Source organism: Rhinopithecus roxellana, chromosome 11 (assembly GCF_007565055.1).
Source record: "Rhinopithecus roxellana isolate Shanxi Qingling chromosome 11, ASM756505v1, whole genome shotgun sequence".
In the NCBI taxonomy this organism is placed as follows: Eukaryota; Metazoa; Chordata; class Mammalia; order Primates; family Cercopithecidae; genus Rhinopithecus; species Rhinopithecus roxellana.
In genome coordinates this window covers 94,477,817-94,490,234 of record NC_044559.1, presented here as the reverse complement: position 1 = coordinate 94,490,234, position 12,418 = coordinate 94,477,817, and positions in this window count along the sequence as shown.

Sequence of the window (12,418 nt, the reverse complement as noted above, 5' to 3'; positions counted from 1 at the left end):
ATTATCACTGTTTCTGAGGAACCTGAGAAGGACTTCTTTGGATCGCATTGAGGCCTATGCTGATAAAGGAAATATCATCAGTTCAAAACCTGAAGGAAGCTTTCTGAGAAACTTCTATGTGATTTGTGAATTTCTCTCACAGAGTTACAGCTTAGTTCTCAGGAAGCAGTTTACTAACACTTTTTTCGTGGAATCTGCAAAGTGATATTTCGGAGCCCTTAGGGGCCCATGGTGAAAAAGGAACTATTCTCAGATAATAACTAGAGAGAAGCTTTCTTAGAGATTGCTTTCTGATGTGTGACTTCGTCACACAGAGTTCCACCCTTCCCTTCTTGGAACAGTTTGCTAACTCTGTTATTTTGTGTTCTGCAAAGTGATTTGGGAGCTCATTTAGGTCTACGGTGAAAAAGGAAATATCCTCAGATGAAACTGGAAGAAGCCTTCTGAGAAACTGCATTGCGAATGTGAATGCAACTCACAGAGTTACACCTTTCTCTTCAGTGTTCAGTGCTCACACAGTTTTCTGGAAATCTGCAATGGGATACTTCTGAACGTAATGAAGCTTACGGTGACAAAGGAAATATCCTCAGATGAAAACTAGAAAAGCTTTCTAAAACTTCTTGGGATGTGTGAATTCATCTCACAAGTTACACTTATGTTTTCCTGCAACAGTCCATTATCAGTTTTTGAGGAACCTGAGAAGGAATTCTTGGATCGCATTTAGGCCTACGCTGATAAAAATATCATCAGTTCAAAACGTGAAGAAGTTTCTGAGAAACTTCCTTGTGATCTGTGAATTCCTCTCACAGAGTTACAACTTAGTTCTCAGGAAGCAGTTTGCTAACACTTTTCGTGTAATCTGTAAAGTAAGATTTGGGAGCCCTAGGGGCCCATGGTGAAAAAGGAATATCCTCAGATAATAACTAGAGAGAACTTTCTGAGAGATTGCTTTCTGATGTGTGACTTCATCACACAGAGTTCCACCCTTCCCTTCTTGGAACAGTTTGCTAACTCTGTTATCTTGTGTTCTGCAAAGTGATATTTGGGAGCTCATTGGGCTATGGTGAAAAAGGAAATATCCTCAGATGAAAACTGGAAAGAAGCCTTCTGAGAAACTGCATTGCAATGTGTGAATGCAACTCACAGAGTTACACCTTTCTCTTCAGTGTTCAGTGCTCACACTTTTCTGGAAATGTGCAATGGATCTTTTGAACTCAATGAAGCTTACGGTGACAAAGGAAATATCCTCAGATGGAAAACTAGAAAGAAGCTTTCCAGGAAACTTCTTGGTGAATGTGTGAATTCGTCTCACAATGTTACACTTATGTTTCGTGCAACAGTCCTATTATCACTTTTGTGAGGACCTGAGGAGGAATTCTTGGATCGCATTATGCCTACGCTGATAATAAAATATCGTCAATTTCAAAACGTGAAAGAAGGTTTCTGAGAAACTTCTTGTGATCTCTGAATTCCTCTCAAAGAGTTACAAGCTTAGTTCTCAGGAAGCAGTTTGCTAACACTCTTTTCGTGGAATCTGTAAAGTAGAGATTTGGGAGCCCATAGGGGCCCATGGTGAAAAAGGAAATATCCTCCGATAATAACTAGAGAGAAGCTTTCTGAGAGATTGCTTTCTGATGTGTGACCGCATCACACAGAGTTCCACCGTTCCCTTCTTGGAACATTTGCTAACTCTGTTATCTTGTTTCTGCAAAGTGATATTTGAGAGCAAATAGGGGCCGTGGTGAAAAAGGAAATATCCTCAGTGAAAACTGGAAAGAAAGCCTTCTGAGAACTGCATTGTGATGTGCTAATGTAACTCACAGTGTTACACCTTTCTCTTCAGTGTTCTGTGTGCTAACACCGTTTCCTGGAAATCTTCAATGGGATACTTCTGAACGCAATGAAGCTTACGGAGACTAAGGAGATATCCTCAGTTGAAGACTAGAAAGAAGCTTTCACAGAAACTTCTTCGTGATGGGTGAATTTATCTCACAGAGTTACACTTATGTTTCTTGCAACAGTCCATTCTCACTCTTTTGTGGAACCTGAGAAAGACTTCTTTGGATCACATTGAGGCTTACGCTGACAAAGGAAATATCATGAGTTCAAAACGTGAAAGAAGCTTTCTGAGAAACTTCTTTGTGATTTGTGAATTTCTCTCACAGACTTACAGCTTAGTTCTCAGGAAGCAGTTTGCAAACACTCTTCTCGTGGAATCTGCAGAGTGAGATTTGGGAGCCCATAGGGACCCATGTTAAAAAAGGAATTATCGTACGATAATTACTAGAGAGAAGCTTTCAGAGAGGTTGCTTTCTGAAGTGTGACTTCATCACACAGAGTTCCACCCTTCCCTTCTTGGAACAGCTTGCTAACTCTGTTATCTTGTGTTCTGCAAAGTGATATTTGGGAGCTCATTGAGGGCTATGGTGAAAAAGGAAATAATCTCAGATGAAAAATGGAAAGAAGGCTTCTGAGAAACTGCATTGCGACGTGTGAATGCAACTCACAGAGTAACACCTTTCTCTTCAGTGTTCAGTGTGATAACACGGTTTTCTGGAAATCTGCAAGGGGATATTTCTGAATGCAATGAAGCTTACGGTGACAAAGGAAATATCCTCAGACGAAAACTAGAATGAAGCTTTCGTAGAAACTTCTTTGTGATGTGTGAATTCATCTCACAGTTTTACACAGATGTTTCGTGCAACAGTCCATTATCACTGTTTTTGAGGAACCTGAGAAGGACTTCTTTGGATCGCATTGAGGCCCACGCTGATAAAGGAAATATCATCAGTTCAAATCGTGAAAGAAGCTTTCTGAGAAACTTCTTTGTGATCTGTGAATTCCTCTCACAGAGTTACAACTTAGTTCTCAGGAAGCAGTTTGCTAACACTCTTTCATGCAATCTGCAAAGTGAGATTTGGGAGCCCATAGGGGCCCGTGGTGAAAAAGGAACTATCCTCAGAAAATAACTAGAGAGAAGCTTTCTTAGAGATTGCTTTCTGATGTGTGACTTCATCACACATAGTTCCACCCTTCCCTTCTTGGAACAGTTTGCTAACTCTGTTATTTTGTGTTCTGCAAAGTGATATTTGGGAGCTCATTTAGGTCTATGGTGAAAAAGGAAATATCCTCAGATGGAAACTGGAAAGAAGCCTTCTGAGAAACTGCATTGCGACGTGTGAATGCAACTCACAGAGTTACACCTTTCTCTTCAGCGTTCAGTGTCCTCACACAGTTTTCTGTAAATCTGCAATGGGATACTTCTGAACGTAATGAAGCTTATGGTGACAAGGGAATATCCTCAGAAGAAAACTTCGAAAGCTTTCTTAAAAAACTTCTTGGTGATGTGTGAATTCATCTCACACAGTTACACTTATGTTTCCTGCAACAGTCCACTATCACTGTTTTTGAGGAACATAAGAATGACTTCTTTGGATCGCACTGAGGCCTACGCTGATAAAGGAAATATCATCAGTTCAAAACGTGAACGAAGCTTTCTGAGAAACTTCTTTGTGATCTGTGATTCCTCTCACAGAGTTACAGCTTAGTTCTCATTAAGCAGTTTGCTAACACTCTTTTCGTGGAATCTGCAAAGTGAGATTTGGGAGCCCATAGGGGCCCAAGGTGAAAAAGGAAATATCCTCAGATAATAACTAGAGAGAAGCTTTCTGAGAGATTGCTTTCTGATGTGTGACTTCATCACACAGAGTTCCACCGTTCCCTTCTTGGAACAGTTTGCTAACTCTGTTATCTTGTGTTCTGCAAGTGATATTTGGGAGCTCATTGAGGGCTATGGTGAAAAAGGAAATATCCTCAGATGAAAACTGGAAAGAAGCCTTCTGAGAAACTGCATTGCAATGTGTGAATGCAACTCACAGAGTTACACCTTTCTCTTCAGTGTTCAGTGTGCTAACACAGCTTTATGGAAATCTGCAATGGGATACTTCTGAACGTAATGAAGCTTACTGTGACAAAGGAAATATCCTCAGATGAATACTGGAAAGAAGCTTTCCTAGAAAATTCTTGGTGATGTGGGAATTCATCTCACAGACTTACGCTTATGTTTCTTGCAACAGTCTATTATCACTGTTTTTGAGGAACCTGAGAAGGACTTCTTTGGATCGATTTGAGGCCTACGCTGTTAAATTAAATATCATAAGTTCAAAACCTGAAAGAAGCTTTCTGAGAAAGTTCTTTGTGATCTGTGAATTCCTCTCACAGAGTTACAGCTTATTTCTAAGGAAGCAGTTTGGTAACACTCTTTTCGTGGAATCTGCAAAGTGAGGTTTGGGAGCCCGTTGCTGCCCATGGTGAAAAAGGAAATATCCTCAGGTAATAACTACAGAGAAGCTTACTGAGAGATTGCTTTCTGATGTGTGAATTCATCACACAGAGTTCCACCCTGCCCTTCTTGGAACAGTTGCTAACTCTGTTATCTTGTGTTCTCCAAAGTGATATTTGGGAGCTCCATTGAGGGGTATGGTGAAAAACGAAATATCCTCAGATGAAAACGGAAAGAAGCCTTCTGTGAAACTGCATTGCGATGGGTGAATGCAACTCACAGAGTTACACGTTTCTCTTCAGTGTTCAAGTGTGCTAACATAGTTTTCTGGAAATCTGCAATGGGATATATCTGAACGCAATGAGCTTACGGTGACAAAGCAAATATCCTCTGTTGAAAACGAGAAAGAAGAGTACATAGAAACTTCTTCGTGATGGGTGAATTCATCTAACAGAGTTACACTTATGTTTCCTGCAACAGTCCATTATCACTTTTTTTGAGGAACCTAAGAAGGACTTCTTTTGACCGCATTGAGGCCTATGCTGATAAAGGAAATACATCAGTTCAAAACGTGAAAGGAAGCTTTCTGAGAAACTTCTTTGTGATCTGTGAATTCCTCTCACAGAAGTTACAGCTTACGTTCTCAGGAAGCAGTTTGCTAACACTCTTTCAGTGGAATCTGCAAAGTGAGATTTGGGAGCCCATAGGAGCCCAGGGTGAAAAAGGAAATATCCTCAGAGAATAACTAGAGAGAAGGTTTCTGAGAGATTGCTTTCTGATGGGTGAATTCATTACATGGAGTTCCACCCATCCCTTCTTGGAACAGTTTGTTAACTCTGTTATCTTGTGTTCTCCAAAGTGATATTTGGGAACTCATTGAGGGCTATGGTGAAAAAGGAATAATCTCAGATGAAAAATGGAAAGAAGGCTTCTGAGAAAACTGCATTGCGACGTGTGAATGCAACTCACAGAGTAACACCTTTCTCTTCAGTGTTCAGTGTGATAACACGGTTTTCTGGAAATCTGCAAGGGGATATTTCTGAACGCATTGAAGCTTTCGGTGACAAAGGAAATATCCTTCAAATGAAAACTAGAAAGAAGCTTCGTAGAAACTTCTTTGTGATGTGTGAATTCATCTCACAGTTTTACACAGATGTTTCGTGCAACAGTCCAGTTATCACTGTTTTTGAGGAACCTGAGAAGGACTTCTTTGGATCGCATTGAGGCCTACGCTGATAAAGGAAATATCATCAGTTTACAATCGTGATAGAAGCTTTCTGAGAAACTTCTTTGTGATCTGTGAATTCCTCTCACAGAGTTACGGCTTAGTTCTCAGGAAGCAGTTTGGTAGCACACTTTTCGTGGAATCTGCAAAGTAGATTTGGGAGCCCATAGTTGCCTATAGTTGAAAACGGGATATAGTACTCAGATAATAACTAGAGAGAAGCTTTCTGAGAGATTGCTTTCTGATGTGTGACTTCATCACACAGAGTTCCACCCTTCCCTTCTTGGAACAGTATGCTAACTCTGTTATCTTGTGTTCTGCAAAGTGATATTTGGGAGCTCATTGAGGGGTATGGTGAAAAACGAAATATCCTCAGATGAAAAAAGGAAAGAAGCCTTCTGAGAAACTGCATTGTGACGTGTGAATGCAACTCAAAGAGTAACACCTTTCTCTTCAGTGTTCAGTGTGATAACACTGTTTTCTGGAAATCTGCCAGGGGATATTTCTGAAGACAATGAAGCTTACGGTGACAAAGGAAATATCCTCAGATGAAAAGTAGAAAGAAGCTTTCCTAGAAACTTCTTTGGGATGTGTGAATTCATCTCACTTAGTTACACTTATGATTCCTGCAACAGTCTAGTATCACTGATTTTGAGGAACCTGAGAAGGATTTCTTTGGATCGCATTGAGGCCTACGCTGAGAAAGGAAATATCATCAGTTCAAAACGTGAAAGAAGCTTTCTGAGAAACTTCTTTGTGATCTGTGAATTCCTCTCACAGAGTTACGGCTTAGCTCTCAGGAAGCAGTTTGCTAACACTCTTTTCCTGGAATCTGCAAAGTAGATTTGGGATCCCATAGTTGTCCATGCTGAAAATGCATATATCCTCAGATAATAACTTGAGAGAAGCTTCATGTGAGATTGCTTTCTGATGGGTGACTTCATCACACAGAGTTCCCCCCTTCCCTTCTTGCAACAGTTTGCTAACTCTGTTATCTTGTGTTCTGCAAAGAGATATTATGGTGCTCATTGAGGGCTATGGTGAAAAAGGAAATATCCTCAGATGAAAAGTGGAAAGAAGCCTTCTGAGAGACTGCATTGCCATGTGTGAATGCCACTCACAGAGTTACACCTTTCTCTTCAGTGTTCAGTGTGCTGACACAGTTTTCTGGCAATCTGCAATGGGATACTTCTGAACGCAATGAAGCTTACGGTGACAAAGGAAATATCCTCGGTTGAAAACTAGAGAGAAGCTTTTCCAGAAACTTCTTGGTGATGTGTGAATTCATCTCACAGAGTTACACTTATATTTCCTGACACCGTCCATTATCACTGTTTTTGAGAAACCTGAGAAGGACTTCTTTGGATCGCATTGAGGCCTACGCTGATAAAGGAAATATCATCAGTTCAAAACGTGAAAGAAGCTTTCTGAGAAACTTCTTTCTGATCTGTGAATTCCTCTCGCAGAGTTACAGCTTAGTTCTCAGGAAGCTGTTTGCTAACATTCCTTTCGTGGAATCTGCAAAGGGAAATTTGGGAGCCAATAGGGGACCATGGTGAAAAAGGAAATATCCTCAGATAATAAGAAGAGAGAAGCTTTCTGAGAGATTGCTCTCTGATATGTGACTTCATCACACAGGGTTCCACCCTTCCCTTCTTGGAACAGCATGCTAACTCTGTTGTCTTGTGTTCTGCAAAGTGATATTTGGGAGCTGATTGGGGGCTATGGTGAAAAAGGAAATATCCTCAGATCAAAACTGGAAAGAAGCCTTCTGAGAAAATGCATTGCAATGTGTGAATGCAACTCACAGCGTTACACCTTTCTCTTCAATGTTCAGTGTGCTAACACAGTTTTCTGGAAATCTGCAATGGGATACTTCTGAATGCAATGACGCTTACGGTGACAAAGGAAATATCCTCAGTTGAAAACGAGAAAGAAGCTTTCCTAGAAACTTCTTGGTGATGTGTGAATTGATCTCACAGAGTTACACTTACGTTTCCTGCAACAGTCCATTATCACTATTTTTGAGGAATCTGAGAATGACTTCTTTGGATCGCATTGTGGCCTACGCTGATAAAGGAAATATCATCAGTTCAAAACGTGAAAGAAGCATTCTGAGAAACTTCTTTGTGATCTGTGAATTCCTCTCACTGAGTTACAGCTTAGTTCTCAGGAAGCAGTTTGCTAACGCTCATTTCGTGGAATCTGCAAAGTGAGATTTGGGAGCCCATATGGGCCCAAGGTGAAAAGGGTAGTATCCTCAGATAATAAGTAGAGAGAAGCTTTCTGAGAGATTGCTTTCTGATGTGTGACTTCATCTCACAGATTTCCACCCTTCCCTTCTTGGGAAAGTTTGCTAAATCTGTTATGTTGTGTTCTGCAAAGTGATGATTTGAAACTGATTGAGGGCTACGGTGGAAAAGGAAATATCCTCAGATGAAAACTGGAAAGAAGCCTTCTGAGAAACTGCATTGTGATGTGTGAATGCAACTCACAGACTTATACCTTTGTTCCCAGTGTTCAGTGAGCTAACACTGTTTTCTGGAAATCTGCAATGGGACACTTCTGAACTCAATGAAGCTTATGGTGACAAAGGAAACATCCTCAGATGCAAACTAGAAAGAAGCTTTCCTAGAAACTTCTTGGTGATGTGTGAATTCATCTCACAGAGTTACACTTCTGTTTCCTCCAACAGTCCATAATCACTGTTTTTGAGGAACCTGAGAAGACTTCTTTGGATCGCGTTGAGGTCTGCGCTGATAAAGGATATATCATCAGTTCAAAACGTGAATGAAGCTTTCTGAGAAACTACTTTGTGATCTGTGAATTCCTCTCACAGTGTTACAGCTTAGTTCTCAGTAAGGAGTTTGCTAACACTCTTTTCGTGGAATCTGCAAAGAGAGATTTGGGAGCCCACACTGGCCCATGGTGAAAAAGGAAATATCCTCAGATAATAAGTAGAGAGAAGGTTTCTGAGAGATTGCTTTCTGATGTGTGACTTCGTCACACAGAGTTCCACACTTCCCTTCTTGGAACAGTTTGCTAACTCTGTTATCTTCTGTTCTGCAAAGTGATATTTGGGAGCTCATGGAGCGCTGTGGTGGAAAAGGAAATATCCTCAGATGAAAACTGGAAAGAAGCCTTCTGACAAACTGCATTGCGATGTGTGAAGGCAAGTCACGGAGTTACAACTTTCTCTTCAGTGTTCAGTGTGCTAACACAGTTTTCTGGAAATCTGCAATGGGATACTTTTGAACGCAATGACGCTTACGGTGAAAAAGGAAATATCCTCAGATGAAACCTTGAAAGAAGCTTTCCTAGAAACTTCTTGGTGATGTGTGAATTCATCTCACAGAGTTACACTTATGTTTCCTGCAACAGTCCATTATCACTGTTTTTGAGGTAACTGAGAAGGAATACTTTGGATCGCATTGAGGCCTACGATGATAAATAAAGTAGCATCAGTTCAAAACGTGAAAGAAGCTTCCTGAGAAACTTCTTTGTAATCGGTGAATTCCTCTCAGAGAGTTACAGCTGAGTTCTCTGGAAGCAGTTTGCTAATACTATTTTCGTGGAATCTGCAAAGTGAGATTTGGGAGCCCATAGGGGCCCATGGTGAAAAAGGAAATATCCTCAGATAATAACTAGAGAGAAGCTTTCTGAGAGATTGCTTTCTGATGTGTGACTTCATCACACAGAGGTCCACCCTTCCCTTCTTGGAACAGTTTGCTAACTCTCTTATCTTGTGTTCTGCTAAGTGATATTTGGGAGCTCATTTAGGGCTATGGTGAAAAAGGAAATATCCTCAGATGAAAACTGGAAAGAAGCCTTCTGAGAAACTGCCTTTCGATGTGTGAATGCAACTCACAGAATTACACGTTTCTCTTCAGTGTTCAGTGTGCTAACCCAGTTTTCTGGAAATCTGCAATGGGATACTTCTGATCGCAATGAAGCTTACGGTGACAAAGGAAATATCCTCATTTGAAAACTAGAAAGAAAAATCCTTAGAAACTTCTTGGTGATGTGTGAATTCATCTCCCAATGATACACTTATGTTTCATGCAACAGTCCATTATCACTGTTTTTGAGGCACCTGAGAAGGACTTCTGTGGATCGCATTGAAGCCTACGCTGATAAAGGAAATATCATCAGTTTAAAACGTGAAAGAAGCTTTCTGAGAAACTCCTTTGTGATCTGTGAATTCCTCTCACAGAGTTACACCTTAGTTTCAGGAAGCCGTTTGCTAACACTCTTTTCGTGAAATATGCAAAGTGAGATTTGGGAGCCCATAGGGGCCCATGGTGAAAAAGGAACTATTCTCAGAAAATAACTAGAGAGAAGCTTTCTTAGAGATTGCTTTCTGATGTGTGACTTCATCACACATAGTTCCACCCTTCCCTTCTGGGAACAGTTTGCTAACTCTGTTATTTTGTGTTCTGCAAAGTGATATTTGGGAGCTCATTTAGGTCTATGGTGAAAAAGGAAATATCCTCAGATGGAACCTGGAAAGAAGCCTTCTGAGAAACTGCATTGCGACGTGTGAATGCAACTCACAGAGTTACACCTTTCTCTTCAGCGTTCAGTATCCTCACACAGTTTTCTGTAAATCTGCAATGGGATACTTCTGAACGGAATGAAGCTTATGGTGACAAAGGGAATATCCTCAGAAGAAAACTTCGAAAAGCTTCTTAAAAAACTTCTTGGTGATGTGTGAATTCATCTCACACAGTTACACTTATGTTTCCTGCAACAGTCCACTATCACTGTTTTTGAGGAACATAAGAATGACTTCTTTGGATCGCACTGAGGCCTACGCTGATAAAGGAAATACCATCAGTTCAAATCCTGAACGAAGCTTTCTGAGAAACTTCTTTGTGATCTGTGAATTCCTCTCACAGAATTACAGCTCAGTTCTCAGGAAGCAGTTTGCTAACCCTCTTTCGTGGAATCTGCAACATGAGATTTTGGAGCCCATAGGGCCGATGGTGAAAAAGGAAATATCCTCAGATAATAACTAGAGAGAAGCTTTCTGAGAGATTGCTTTCTGACGTGTGACTTCATCACACAGATTTCCACCTTTCCCTTCTTGGAACACTTTGCTATCTCTGTTATCTTGTGTTCTGCAAAGTGATATTTGGGAGCTCATACAGGGCTATGGTGGAAAAGGAAATAATCTCAGATGAAAACTGGAAAGAAGTCTCTGAAAAACTGCATTGCGATGTGTGAATGCAAGTCACAGAGTTACATCTTTCTCTTCAGTGTTCAGTGTGCTAACCCAATTTTCTGGAAATCTGCAATGGGAGACTTCTGAACGCCTTGAAGCTTTCGGTGACAAAGGAAATATCCTCAGATGAAAACTAGAAAGAAGCTTTCCTAGAAACTTCTTGGTTTCGTGTGATTTCATCTCACAGAATTACACTTATGTTTCCTGCAACAGTCCGTTATCACTGTTTTTGAGGAACCTGAGAAGGAGTTCTTTGGATCGCATTGAGGCCTAGGCTGATAAAGAAATATCATCAATTCACAACGTGATAGAAGCTTTATGAGAAACTTCTTTGTGATCTGTGAATTCCTCTCACAGAGTTACAGCTTAGTTCTCAGGAAGCAGTTTGCTAACACTCTTTTCGTGGAATCTGCAAAGTGAGATTTGGGAGTCCCTATGGGCCTATATTGAAAAAGGGAAAGTACTCAGATAATAACTAGAGAGAAGCTTTCTGAGAGATTGCTTCCTGATATATGACCTCATCACAAAGAGTTCCACCCTTCCCTTCTTGGAACACTTTGCTAACCCTGTTATCTTGTGTTCTGCAAAGTGATATAGGGGATCTCATTGAGGGCTATGGTGGAAATGGAATTATCCTCAGATGAAAATGGAAAGAAGCCTTCTGAAAAACTGCACTGCGATATGTGGAATGCAACTCACAGAGGTACACCTTTCTCTCTTCAGTGTCAGTGTGCTAACACAGTTTTCTGGAAATCTACATTGGGTACTTCTGAACGCAATGAAGCATAACGGTGACAAAGGAAATATCCTCAGATGAAAAGTAGAAAAGAAGCTTTCTTATAAACTTCTTCGTGATGTGTGAATTCATCTCACACAGTTACACCTATGTTTCTGGCAACAGTCCATTATCACTGTGTTTGAGGAACCTGAAGAAGGACGTCTTTGATCGGATTGAGATCTACGCTGATAAGGAAATATCATCAGTTCAAAACGTGAAAGGAGCTTTATGAGAAACCTCTTTGTGATCTGTGAATTTCCTCTCAAAGAGTTACAGCTTACTTCTCAGGAAGCAGTTTGCTAACACTCTTTTCATGGAATCTGCAAAGAGAGATTTGGGAGCACCTACGGACACATGGTGAAAAAGGAAACATCCTCAGATAATAACTAGAAAGAAGCTTTCTGAGAGATTGCTTTCTGAGGGGTGACTTCATCACACAGAGTTCCACCCTTCCCTTCTTGGAACAGTTTGCTAACTCTGTTATCTTGTGTTCTGCAAAGTGATATTTGGGAGCTCATTGAGGGCTATGGTGAAAAAGGAAATAATCTCAGATGAAAAATGGAAAGAAGGCTTCTGAAAAACTGCATTGCGACGTGTGAATGCAACTCACAGAGTAACACCTTTCTCTTCAGTGTTCAGTGTGATAACACGGTTTTCTGGAAATCTGCAAGGGGATATTTCTGAACGCTATGAAGCTTACTGTGACGAAGGAAATATCTTCAGATGAAAACTAGAATGAAACTTTCGTAGAAACTTCTTTGTGATGTGTGAATTCATCTCACAGTTTTACACAGATGTTTCGTGCAACAGTCCATTATCACTGTTTTTGAGGAACCTGAGAAGGACTTCTTTGGATCGCATTGAGGCCTACGCTGATAAAGGAAATATCATCATTTTAAATTGTGAAAG